Source organism: Bombina bombina, chromosome 11, assembly GCF_027579735.1.
Source record: "Bombina bombina isolate aBomBom1 chromosome 11, aBomBom1.pri, whole genome shotgun sequence".
Classification (NCBI taxonomy): domain Eukaryota; kingdom Metazoa; phylum Chordata; class Amphibia; order Anura; family Bombinatoridae; genus Bombina; species Bombina bombina.
In genome coordinates this window covers 28,325,348-28,337,960 of record NC_069509.1, presented here as the reverse complement: position 1 = coordinate 28,337,960, position 12,613 = coordinate 28,325,348, and positions in this window count along the sequence as shown.

Here is a 12,613-nt window from a genome sequence, read left to right as displayed (position 1 = left end):
TTTTATTAGTGTTCAGCATTAATCTTTTATTAGTGTTCAGCATTAATCTTTTATTAGTGTTCAGCACATTGATGGACCATATATCTTGCTTGTTTAATGGTTTTATTTTCCTCAATGGATGCTTCTCTTATCTCTTTAATTTGTGAACTTTCCCTGTGCTTTTTTGTCTGTATGAACCCTAGCTCCAATGTCTACCCCCTCCCTTAACTTTTTCTCTCTCTCCCCCAGCTGAATTTTAAATATTTTGCCACAGTATTAAAAGAAATTCACAGACCCACTCACTTCAGCTGACACAGCATTTTGCAACAGGTAGCCTCTGGAATCCAGACGCACCCTCCATCTTTCCTGCCTTGTGTTTAAGAGCCTTTCTGGGAAGCTCCCACCCTACCTGAGCAGAATGCTCTCCCCTGCTATTCCCACCTCCTATAACCTCCGATCCAGTACCAGCACATTATTTAGCTTGCCTCAATACAAAAAGAAAGCAGCTCGATCCTCCTTTTCCTACAGAGCACCACAGTTATGGAACAAGCTCCCGCACACTTTCAAACCTTCCCCAAGCCTAATATCCTTTAAGAGATCCCTCCCTCAAAACAGAATGCACCTGTCATGGTTGATTATATATTTCCTACCTGTTCTATGTAAAATGTTTGCATATATTGTGTATTATTATTGTTTTTTGAATTTTATTGTACCCTATTGTATCAATGCAATGTTTTGTGGACCCAGGACATACTTGAAAACGAGAGAAATCTCAATGTATCCTTCCTGGTAAAATATTTTATAAATAAATAAATTAACACTGTATTCCCTGGAGATTTCCGGAGGTAGACTTTAGACTGCAGGGTCAGGAAAAGACTTAGAGCTGCAGGGTCACAAGGCTTGGTGACAGTCTTACAGTGGAGTTTAATAGAGTGTTGCAGGTCCCATTCAACGCGTTTCACCCTTCTGGGCTTTATCAAGAATGCTTCTCCTGCTCACTTCTGGATTTTTAAAGGTGTGAATGTATTCTGATTGGTTACTTCATTTCCTGTGGATTTCTATCAACACCTGTGCGGCTCCAAATATAAAGGTGGACATTATTTAAGTAGGAAATGCTTATTTCTGTGTTGCTATTTACTGACTTCATAAACGATAACGAGAATCTTTCATTTCTGCTTTATTGCTTTGCTAGCTTTCAGCCAGTTCAACTTCGATATTTTGATTCTAAGGTGCCTTTATTTAAATAGTATATATTTTTAGACCGCATAGATATAAGATTGCGGAGATAGCCTTAATTATAACAATCTTTACAAATTTCTAACAGAGTAGAAATCAGAAATCATCATTTCCCATAGCTAGTTTTATTGTAAGTGAGTAGATATTACTGTATGTCAACATTTTATCAGTGTCATAATTGACTTATTGATTTTCGGGGGAATAAATTTCCACTTTAATTTATAGGCCAACTAATTTATACCAGGCCCTGCATCTAAAGCAGGGGAAAAAAACATTCAGAGGATTTCCATCTAGGCACCTTTGAGTCTTTCCTAGAATATAAAATAAAAGGTACCAAAGAAAATCATGATGAAATTAATGTGCCCTTTATAACTGAGTTCAGTCATGACAACTTAAACATCCAAAGAGTTTTAAAAAAACATTGGCACCTAGTGCAAACTGATCCCGTCATAGGAGGAAAAGTGGGGGAGAACCCAAAAATAATATATAGGAAAGCACAGAATTTGAAAAGCCTACTAGCTCCCAGTCAATTGAAAAGTATAAAGAAGAAAGACACTCTAGTGTTCCTAGATGGAAATCCTCTGAATGTTTTTCTCCCCTGCTTTAGATGCAGGGCCTGCAAATATAGCAGTAAGCAAAAAAATTTAAAATCAGAAAGTGGAAACTTTTCATTTAAAATTAAAGACACAATTAGATGCCAAGATAAAGGCGTTATTTACGCCATCCAATGTTCGTGTAAAAAAATCTACATAGGAGAAACAACCAGAATGCTCCGTGAAAGAATAAGGGAGCACCTCTCTTGTATAGATAGGGGCAACCTTGACCCATATATCTATCGTCACTTTAGGGAAGTACACAACAACAACCTTAAAGATTTTAAATACTGGGGAATTAAAAAAGTCCACCCTGACTGGAGAGGGGGGAACTGGGAAAAGAAACTCCTAAAGGTAGAAGCTGAAATTATATATCAAATTAATACTCTCCAACCTGGAGGCTTGAACTCTGAAATTGACATTTCCCCGTTCTTATAAGATGTAAACATTTTCTGAGTTTAATCTGCTACCTATATAAAAAATAAAAGCGAAAATATACACATACATTTACTTAATAAAAAAGTTTAATTCATTAAAGATTGATTCCCAAATCATATTTTATATAACCTTGGGCGTACAGATAGCTTATGCTGTGTATAAATTAGTTGGCCTATAAATTAAAGTGGAACTTTATTCCCCCGAAAATCAATAAGTCAATTATGACACTGATAAAATGTTGACATACAGTAATATCTACTCACTTACAATAAAACTAGCTATGGGAAATGATGATTTCTGATTTCTACTCTGTTAGAAATTTGTAAAGATTGTTATAGTTTAGGCTATCTCCGCAATCTTATATCTATGCAGTCTAAAAATATATACTATTTAAATAAAGGCACCTTAGAATCAAAATATCGAAGTTGAATTGGCTGAAAGCTAGCAAAGCAATAAAGCAGAAATGAAAGATTCTCTTTATCGTTTATGAAGTCAGTAAATATCAACACAGAAATAAGCATTTCCTACTTAAATAATGTCCACCTTTATATTTGGAGCCACACAGGTGTTGATAGAAATCCACAGGAAATGAAGTAACCAATCAGAATACATTCACACCTTTAAAAATCCAGAAGTGAGCAGGAGAAGCATTCTTGATAAAGCCCAGAAGGGTGAAACGCGTTGAATGGGACCTGCAACACTCTATTAAACTCCACTGTAAGACTGTCACCAAGCCTTGTGACCCTGCAGCTCTAAGTCTTTTCCTGACCCTGCAGTCTAAAGTCTACCTCCGGAAATCTCCAGGGAATACAGTGTTAATTTATTTATTTATTTATTTATAAAATATTTTACCAGGAAGGATACATTGAGATTTCTCTCGTTTTCAAGTATGTCCTTTTCCTGACCCTGCAGTCTAAAGTCTACCTCCGGAAATCTCAAGGAAATACAGTGATAATGTTGAACACTAATAAAAGATTAATGCTGAACACTAATAAAAGATTTCTTCAAACCTCAAGGAATCTGAGGGAACCCAGGTGAAATAATATTTGGGCTACAAGGAGAAAAAGGATAATCACATTACCGGAACGGAACATCACCCCTGACCTCTGAATCAAAGAGAGGGTCAGGTGACTCATCAAAGCACCAGGATTGAATAGTCTGTGAATCCCTCACAGTGAAGAACCTCAGCGGTTGCAACCGGGATATACCAAGGTACCTCCACACCATTTAATTTGCGCTTCTAGGACATACAAGCTGAACGATATCAAGATATCAAGGTATCGAAATGTAAAGTAACTTCTTTCAATAACCACGATCGTTACATATTGTTTTGTCAGTAGCTGCCAGTCAAATTCAAAAATCAGGATAACGGCTGTTAATGCTCTTTGAACTATTAAGCACGCTTTATCCAATTAATTATTTACCAAAGTAAGGAAACTGTGTAACTGTGTTTGTAACTAAAGAACTGTTTCACCGTATAGCGGTTGAGTCCACTTTTTAACCACAGTTGAACCCAATAATACATTTGTACTCTAGCACAGAATCTGTTTGCTTTTAAATATTAAGATCAATATATACCTTTGCTTTCTAACTATTTAGATTGCCATATATCTTTGCAATTGTTGCTTGTTGTGTGGTTTTTGTTTTTAACGGTTGTCTATAGAATTCAACTTTTATGCACCTGTAACTCTAGGGTTTTATAAATATATAATTCTAGCTTACATCTCTGTATGGTAAGAAAAGGGAGACGCCCCTTAATTTTTAAAGGAGTAATATTGTTTTTTATGAGAATAAGGATTTTTTAATAAATAAGATTGTAAACAACATTGGTTATATTGAAATCATCATTTCCAAGCTTTTATTAGCGCTGCTTAACCCCCCCTTTTTTCGTCCATATTTACTATTTAGTTCTCTTTGAGGGAAGAACTGTTTTTGAGCAGCAGGAACCCACCTTTAGGCGCTCCTATCACACCACACCTCAAATTGAATGCTTGATCTGTTATGCAAACAAAAAGATTTTGGGTTTTATGTCCATTTTATATAAAGTGATCATTATGAATAAATATTACTGCAATGTGCACAACATCTGAGAACTATTTAAAAAGCAGGAAGGTGTCTGTTTTTGTTACTCATTTATCTGCTTAATTAGCTGTAGTAGGTTAAAGGGACAGTATACACTCATTTTCATATAACTGCATGTAATAGACACTACTATAAAGAATAAGATGCACAGATACTGATATAAAAATCCAGTATAAAATGGTTTAAAATCTTACTTAGAAGCTGTCAGTTTGGCTCCGTTGAAAAGGTAGTTGAAAAACCCACTGCAAGTGGGAAATAAGACACTCCCCCCTCCCCCTTCTTTTGCATATGAAAAGACCCTTTACACAAACAGGAGCAAGCTGGAGAAGGTAGCTGACGGTATTCAAATAAAACTTTGGGGCTTGGTTAGGAGTCTGAAAATCAGAGCAATGTTATTTAAAAATAAGCAAAATTATACATTTGTTAAAAAAAAAAAACTTTATGGGCTTTATAAATAGATCATCTACAAAACATTTATGCAAAGAAAAAATGAGTGTATAATGGCCCTTTAAGTTTTATCAACACAAATAAATAACAGGAAAAAATGCAGCTTATTGTTTTACAATTTGTGAATAAAAAAAACCCTTTTACTTTAGAATATTCAAGCATTGGTGCTTAAAGGGACAGTGCATTGTATTATAATGTTCCATTTTACCTGCTGAAGTCTATTAAATTATTTACAAATAGCCCCTTTACCTATATTTTGCCATATGAAATATGTTTAACCCCTTTGTGCCGGTACAATAGTGATCACATTGGAACAAATTTCAGATGTAAATATGATTAGTAAAAATGAAATCACGCGATTGTCGATGTGATATTGTAATTTCTAGGCCAGATCAGATAACGGGGGACTGCCTACACTGCCAGGCACGCCCACAGGCTGATCCTTGCCTACATCAAAAGGGGGAAGATGCAGGACTCAGTATATGGTAGGACGTTCCATGCCGTCCTAATGACGTTAAAGCCCAGCATTTTTAGGACGGAATGGAACGACCTAAAGGTGTGAAAGGGTTAAAACACCACATATTCTAAAAATGTCAATATTGTAGTAATGGGTACAGAAAAGCTAAGTAAACAAGGTCAAGCAGAAGAAATTAAACCCCCAGTGGGGTGGGGCAGGGGTTGGAGAGATCGGTACTAAGAAGTTGAATTTCCAATTGTTATCTCAGATAGATGTGTTTCTACAGACGGATAAGATGCAAGCTCAGCTCATTGTAATGGGTTGTGGTTTCAAGAAGCAAACAAGATATTTTATATAGAAAAATAAACAAAAGGAACAATTTACAATTCACTTTATATAATCGGTATAACACGTTAGTTTGAAACATGTTAAAGGGATAGGAAAGTAAAAAATATTCTTGCATGATTTAGATAGAGCATGTAATTTTAAGATACTTTTAAATTCACTTCTATTTTCAAATGTGCTTTGTTCTCTTGGTAAACTTACTTCAAAAGTTCAAAAACTTACCTTTTAATCCTGACAGCCGCTCCAGCGATTCCCCCAGCCGTCGGAAGCCTCTTCATACATCAGAAATTACAAATCCGGCTTCCTCCAATCACGGCTTTCCCCCCGGGGGAATCATGGCCTGAGGCAACGCTGTGATTGGAGGAAGTCGGATTCTTCATTTTGGACCTATGAAGAGGGCTTGCGACGAGCGGAGGAAGCGCTGCAGCGGCTGTCAGAATTAAAAGGTACGTTTTTGAAGAAAACGAGTGAAATGTCAATTTTGATGAATTTAAGTGCCCTTGTTTTTAATAGGTTTATTAAAAACCGGCACCGATTCATCTAAATTGACCTTCACTTTAAATGGAAAACAATTTTACAGGCAAAATACCACAATATGGCCTATTCAGCCATATATCTAATCATAGGGAACAGTGATAAGAAATGCATTCAGTAATACTTTTTTTCTGCAAAATAATTGAAAATTCCAAACATATATTTTCCAGATACACAAATGGAAATGAAAATAAATAATATTTTGTTTTAACATTTTTTTATTGCAAAATGCTCCTTGCTATTCCTGAGCAAGAATAGCTGCAAAGCCAATTAGAAGAAGGAAATATCAATTTGGAAGAGGTAAACTGAGATATATTTCCCAGTCTTGAGGGACAGATGAGGAAATCATACAACTTGCCTAGCACGGTTCTGTATCAGTCATATCTGTAGAGAGACAGCTTTTGTTTTATTCCCAGTCTCCCAATGAGATGGCCTCTTGCTTAGGTGAGACAAACTCATGGAACAGGAGAGTTTTAGGGTCACCCTTCCGTATTTCCAGGGATCAGTAGTTGTCCAAACTTTTTTTTCAGTCTCCAGGTTAGAATGATGACTAGGGATGGGCGAATGTGTTTATATTCAAATTTGAATGTTAGAACAAATGTTATTGTAGAAATTCAATTTACATAATAGAATGTTGATAAGAACGAATATTCTTAAAAGTTCTATAATCGAATGCTATTTACAGTTTTCGAATGTCACATTTATAAAACACAGTTGTAGACTAGAAATACTATTTTGAATGTGACATTCAAATTTGAATGTCACATTCGAATTTGAATATTACATTTCGAAATTGAATGAATACATAGCTAAACATTCTATTATTTGAAGGAATATTTTAAAATTTTAGTTCAAATTCTTTTTTATTGAGAATAAATCAAGAGTTACATGGTGCAACATTACAGTGCTTAAACAACAAGCTTATTTGATTCATGTATAAATTTCCATCAAAGCAAAATTATTTCTCATCTTTTAAATTAACAGTATATATTTTCATATTCAAACACGTGAGGATTATCTATTGTTAAGTAGTTGCTGTACTACCATTAGATCAATTAAAGTTATTCTGTGACCTTTTCATGCTCTTCCCACTGATAAATAATATTTAACTAAATGTAATTCACTCCTGTGTGCCTATATAGGGCCTATTCACAGCCTTCAACTTCTTTTCTTTCGCGTAAATGTTGTTCCCAGGTAACCTGGGCTTCTGTGTAAGAATCTCTCTTATTACTTTTATATGAACCATATTCCTAGAGTTCGATTAACTCTGAGACCCAACTTCTCCACATATGTAAGCTAGGAGGTGTACAAGCTTTCCAGAACTTAGCTATAATGGATTTTGCGCTATTTATCATTATTTGAAATAATATGTGGTTCGCTTTGGAGGGGAGTTTTATAGTTTTATTGAGGAGGAGAATTAATGGATCTAGGGGAACTATAATGTCAAAGGTTTCCTCAATTTCCCTAACTATGTCCCTCCACAGCCTATTTATTCCATTGCACCACTACCACATATGTCCCATTCCACTACCTACATGTCCACATCTCCAACATCTATTGGTGGTCGTTGGGTACAATCTATGTATACGTCTTGGAGTGAGATACCAGTTATGAAGTATCTTGTAATTTAACTCAATCATGGAGGCCGATGATGAGCATGATTTAGTGTTTCTAAAAATATTCATTGCTGTGTGGGGCAATATTATAATTCCCAATTCTCTTTCCCAAGACTCCATCGAGGGGGGAAGGTTGCCTGGAGGTGGTTGCGTTACTATGGCATGAATCCTAGCTAGAGTGTGTTTCATCGGGTGACCAACTGTAAACAATTTCTCTAAAGCTGTGAGGGGCCTTAGCATATTATTGCTGTCTTTGTGTGTTGTAATGTAATGGTGAACACGTCTATAATTAAACCAATTTGTAAACCACGTGAAGCCCTAATTCCTGTAACTGTGTTTGGGACCGTAAGCTGTCATTGTCAGTAAGTTGGAAGATATCCAAGTCCATAATGCTGTCGACCGTACTAGGGTCCCTAACAGAGAACTCACTATTATCAATTAAGGAGGTTAGTGGGGATGGATTTGATGAGATAAGTGGGTTTTGTCTATTCACTATACTCCACTGCTGAACAGTTTCTCTAGTTAAAGGATTAATTATATTCTTAATTATAGACTTAAAATTTGGATGCCAGCATATCCCTGACAATTTTATCCCCATATTTAAATCTTCCTCTAACTTTATCCATTGTTTATGTGTTTTGTGTATCCTCCAGTCAAGTATTCGCTGAATAAAGATCGCTGTTCTGTATGATTCTATATTAGGTACTCCTAGCCCTCCCTGTTCTCTAGAATGCATCATAGTTATTTTATTAATTCTAGGTTGTTTTCCTTTCCAAATGAATGAATGGAATATCTGTTGTACCTGTGATGTGAACCTGGGTGGGGGGGGATTGGCAGTATCTGCAAAATATACAGTAACCTGGGAAAGGCGTTCATTTTAATGGTGTTAATCCTCCCCATCCATGACAAACTCTTAGAGTTCCAGGAGGAAAGATCTCGGACTAGGGCCATCCTAATTGGAATAAAGTTTAATTCATATATCCGATCTATATCATCTGCTAAGTGGATGCCTAGATACTTTATTGAATTAACACACCATTTAAAGGGGCAAGTTTTTTGGATTAGAAGTTCCATCTGTTTGGGGAGAGAGACTCCAAGAATCTCGGATTTAGAATGATTGATTTTAAAATTAGTAAGTTTATTAAAGATTCCCAATTCCTCCATAAGAGGAGGGACTGAGTCGGTTGGATTGGTAAGAGTAAAAAGAAGGTCATCGGCGAATAGGGATAATTTGTATTCTATTTCCCCCACCACCACTCCCTCAATTTTTTATTAGATCTAATTTTATTGGCTAAAGTCTCCAATAAGCAGACAAACAATAGGGGGGAGAGGGGACACCCTTGCCGAATGCCATTGGATATTCGAAAGGGTTGAGATAGGATACCATTAAGAGTTACGCGAGCGCTGGGACAGGCATATAGGGCAAAGATCGTATGTAACATACAGTCCCCGAAACCAAATGACCGCAATGTCTGCTGTAGGAACGACCAGCTAACTCGGTCGAACGCCTTCTCGGCATTAGTCGAAAGCCATACCGCCGGTTGCCTAGTTGTTTTCACGTGTAACATTAAATGTATATTACGGACAGTATTATCTTTGGCCTCTCTATTAGGGATGAAGCCCACCTGATCTTGATGAATCAGAAGAGGAAGAACCTTGTTTATCCTAGTCGCCAAGATTTTTGCGTAAATCTTGACGTCTCCATTAAGAAGGAAAATTGGCCGATAATTGGGGATTTGATCTGCCGGTTTACCCGGTTTAGGTATAACCGCGATGTGCGCTTGTAAGGCTAAGGGTAAAAAGGGCTTATTTCCATCAATGTCTTGATAATAGGATAGTAGATGGGGAGCTAGTATGCTTTTAAATTTAGAGTAATGCAGGCCCATTTATCAAGCTCCGTACGGAGCTTGAAGGGCCGTGTTTCTGGCGAGTCTTTAGACTCGCCAGAAACACAACTTATGAAGCAGCGGTCTAAAGACCGCTGCTCCATAACCCTGTCCGCCTGCTCTGAGCAGGCGGACAGGAATCGCCTGAAATCAACCCGATCGAGTACGATCGGGTTGATTGACACCTCCCTGCTGGCGGCAGTGTCGGATCAGGTCCGCAAGCCCTTTGATAAATTGGGGCCATAGGCATTTTCGAAGCCATCAGGGCCCGGGGATTTCCTTGATGGGAAGGCAGATATAGCCTCATGTTCTTCCTTAAGGGAAATCGGAGAGTTTAGTTCTGTTCGTTGTTCTTCAGTAAGGGTGGGAAGGTGTATTTGTGATAGGTAGTTGCAAATATCCCGCTCGACTGGAGGCGATTGGTCTTGTTCTAAATTATATAACCTTTCATAGTATAACCTAAATTTATCTGCTATTTCCCTAGATGAAGCCCAAGTCTTCCCTGTGTGGTCTTGTATAGTCCTAATGTAGCGTTTATTAGTGCGTTGTTTTAGTAGTCTAGCTAAAAGCTTTCCCTGTTTATTATTGCCCTCGTAGTATGTTTTTTTGAGGAATAGTGCTTTGCGTTTGGTCTCAGTTCCCAGAAATAAATTAAGCTGATCTCTTTTGTGTTTTATATTTTCCAATAAGGAATGGTTTCCCGGGAATCTTTTATGTATACCCTGTAACTTATCTAAATCCTCCAATAGAGTATTTAGCAATTGGTTTCTTTGTTTGTTCCTAGCTGAATTCAAAGTTATAATTACCCCTCTGATCACACATTTCTGGGCCTCCCAAATGCACTGTGGATCAACATCTGGAGTGCAGTTCAAAGTAAAGTACTCTTCCAGGGAATTGGTGATCTGTGTGTAAATTATTGGATCTCTTAAAAGAGTTTCATCCAACCTCCAGGTCTTGTCATGTTTTTGGGACGTGGGCCACCTAAGTGCGAAGCTAATCATAGCATTGTCTGACCAGGTTAGGGGCAAGATGTCCGTATGTTGAACTAAATGTAAGCTTGTAACATCTATAAGAAGGTAATCTATTCTCGAGTAGACTCTATGGGGATGTGAGTAAAAAGTATAGTCCCTTGTAGTGGGGTGGGAAAGCCTCCAGGCATCGTGTAATGCCAGGTTTGCCAAAGTGGTTTTAACCGTTCGTAATAATTTCTGTGGGACCGAGGATATTCCTCTAGAGCAATCAATATCGGGATCTAAAGCTAAATTGAAATCCCCTCCTAATATTAGGCTTCCCCTTGCACAATCCAATATGGAATTCTGAATAGTGCGGAAAAACTGTGGAGATGGATTATTGGGAGCATATATATTCACTATTGTTATTGCTTTGTTATAAAGTTTCCCAACTAATATAATAAATCTCCCTTCTCTATTTTTATGTACATGGGTGGGGGTAAATGGGATTTCCTTCCTTATAATGACACCCACTCCGTTATGCTTAGAGTGATTGGAGGCTAGATATACCTGTCCAAACGTATTTAAGGATAACGTGGGTTCTCGCCCTCTCTTAAAATGAGTCTCCTGTAAGAGAATCACATCACCTCTAAGACGTCTATAATCCCTGATAGCCATAGTTCTCTTCTGAGGAGTATTCAGCCCTTTGACATTATGAGAGATTATTTTTATTTTAAGTGAGTCACCTGCCATTGTTTTGATCATACCTATGATATTGTGAGAGCCTGAAGTTGAAGCACAGTAAACTAGTGTGACCCCTGAACGGCCTAGCCCATGTGGTAAATACATAGCAAAAACGAAGAAAACAACATTTCATAGCTTTTAAATCTGTGGAGAGAAAACAGCCACTTACAAGCATTGATCCTACACGTGAAATACAATTGGTTATAATTATAAAACTTAAAATGGTAACATAATAAACATTCACAGCTATGTGTGTGATAACACAGAAACTTGTGGTGAAGGTGTATAACATTGTGTATAACACTGTGTACACCATTTACTAGGGGGACAAATGGTGTCAGAAAACCTTCAGAGGTTAGTTAACTATTTTTATTCTCAATGAGAGCAAGTTTGGGGCGTTGCAATAAGGGGATTATGGTGAATGGAGACCAGGTAGTTACTGGTAGCTAAATTAGCCAATATCTGTCATGTTACTAAGGTCGTACCTTACCCAAAAGTCAAAGTGGAGGGCATCTGGATAAAAATAAGGATGGATGAACATCACAGAAACCCAATTCAAAGTGAAAGTATCATACCACAGACTTTAAGATGTTCTCAGTCCCTCATTAATCTTTCGTCTAGATAATTCAAGAGTCTGTAGACGGGGGTGTTGGTCCTGTTTTAAATCTCTTTGATGGTACTCTTGACCACGTAGGGCGTTGTTCCTTGGGTCTATCACTATGTTGTTCCATCTGTGTTGGCTGGAAGTCCAAGACTTTCTCAGGTGGCGGTTCAAATGTGATATTCAGCTTCTTGGATAGAGAGTCCAAATCATTGTAACTTCTGTATATTACTTGAGATCTGTTGTGTGTAACATTAAGACTAAATGGAAAGCCCCACCTATATCTTATGTTATTTTCTTGGAGCTTTTTAGTGATAAAGCGCACCTCTCTTCGCCGTTGGATAGTTTGAGGGCATAGGTCCTGAAATATCTGTAGGGAATGGTTGTGGAAGGAGATATTTTGCCTAGACCTGGCTGCCTGCCAAATCTCCTCTCTTGTGGTGAATTTTAACAGCCGCAGTATAACATCTCTGGGTGGAGCAGGGGGCTTGGATGGAGGCCTCAGGGCTCTATGAATTCTTTCTATGTCATCATTTGTAAGTGGGGTGGATCTGGGCAGCAGATATTGGAACAATTCTTTAACATAGGATTTTAGGTGCTCCTGTGGGATCTCCTCAGGGATGCCCCTGATTCGTAAATTGTTTCTCCTCCCTCTGTTGTCCAAATCTTCCAGCTTATCTTGCAGTGTTTGAATTATAGAGTCCT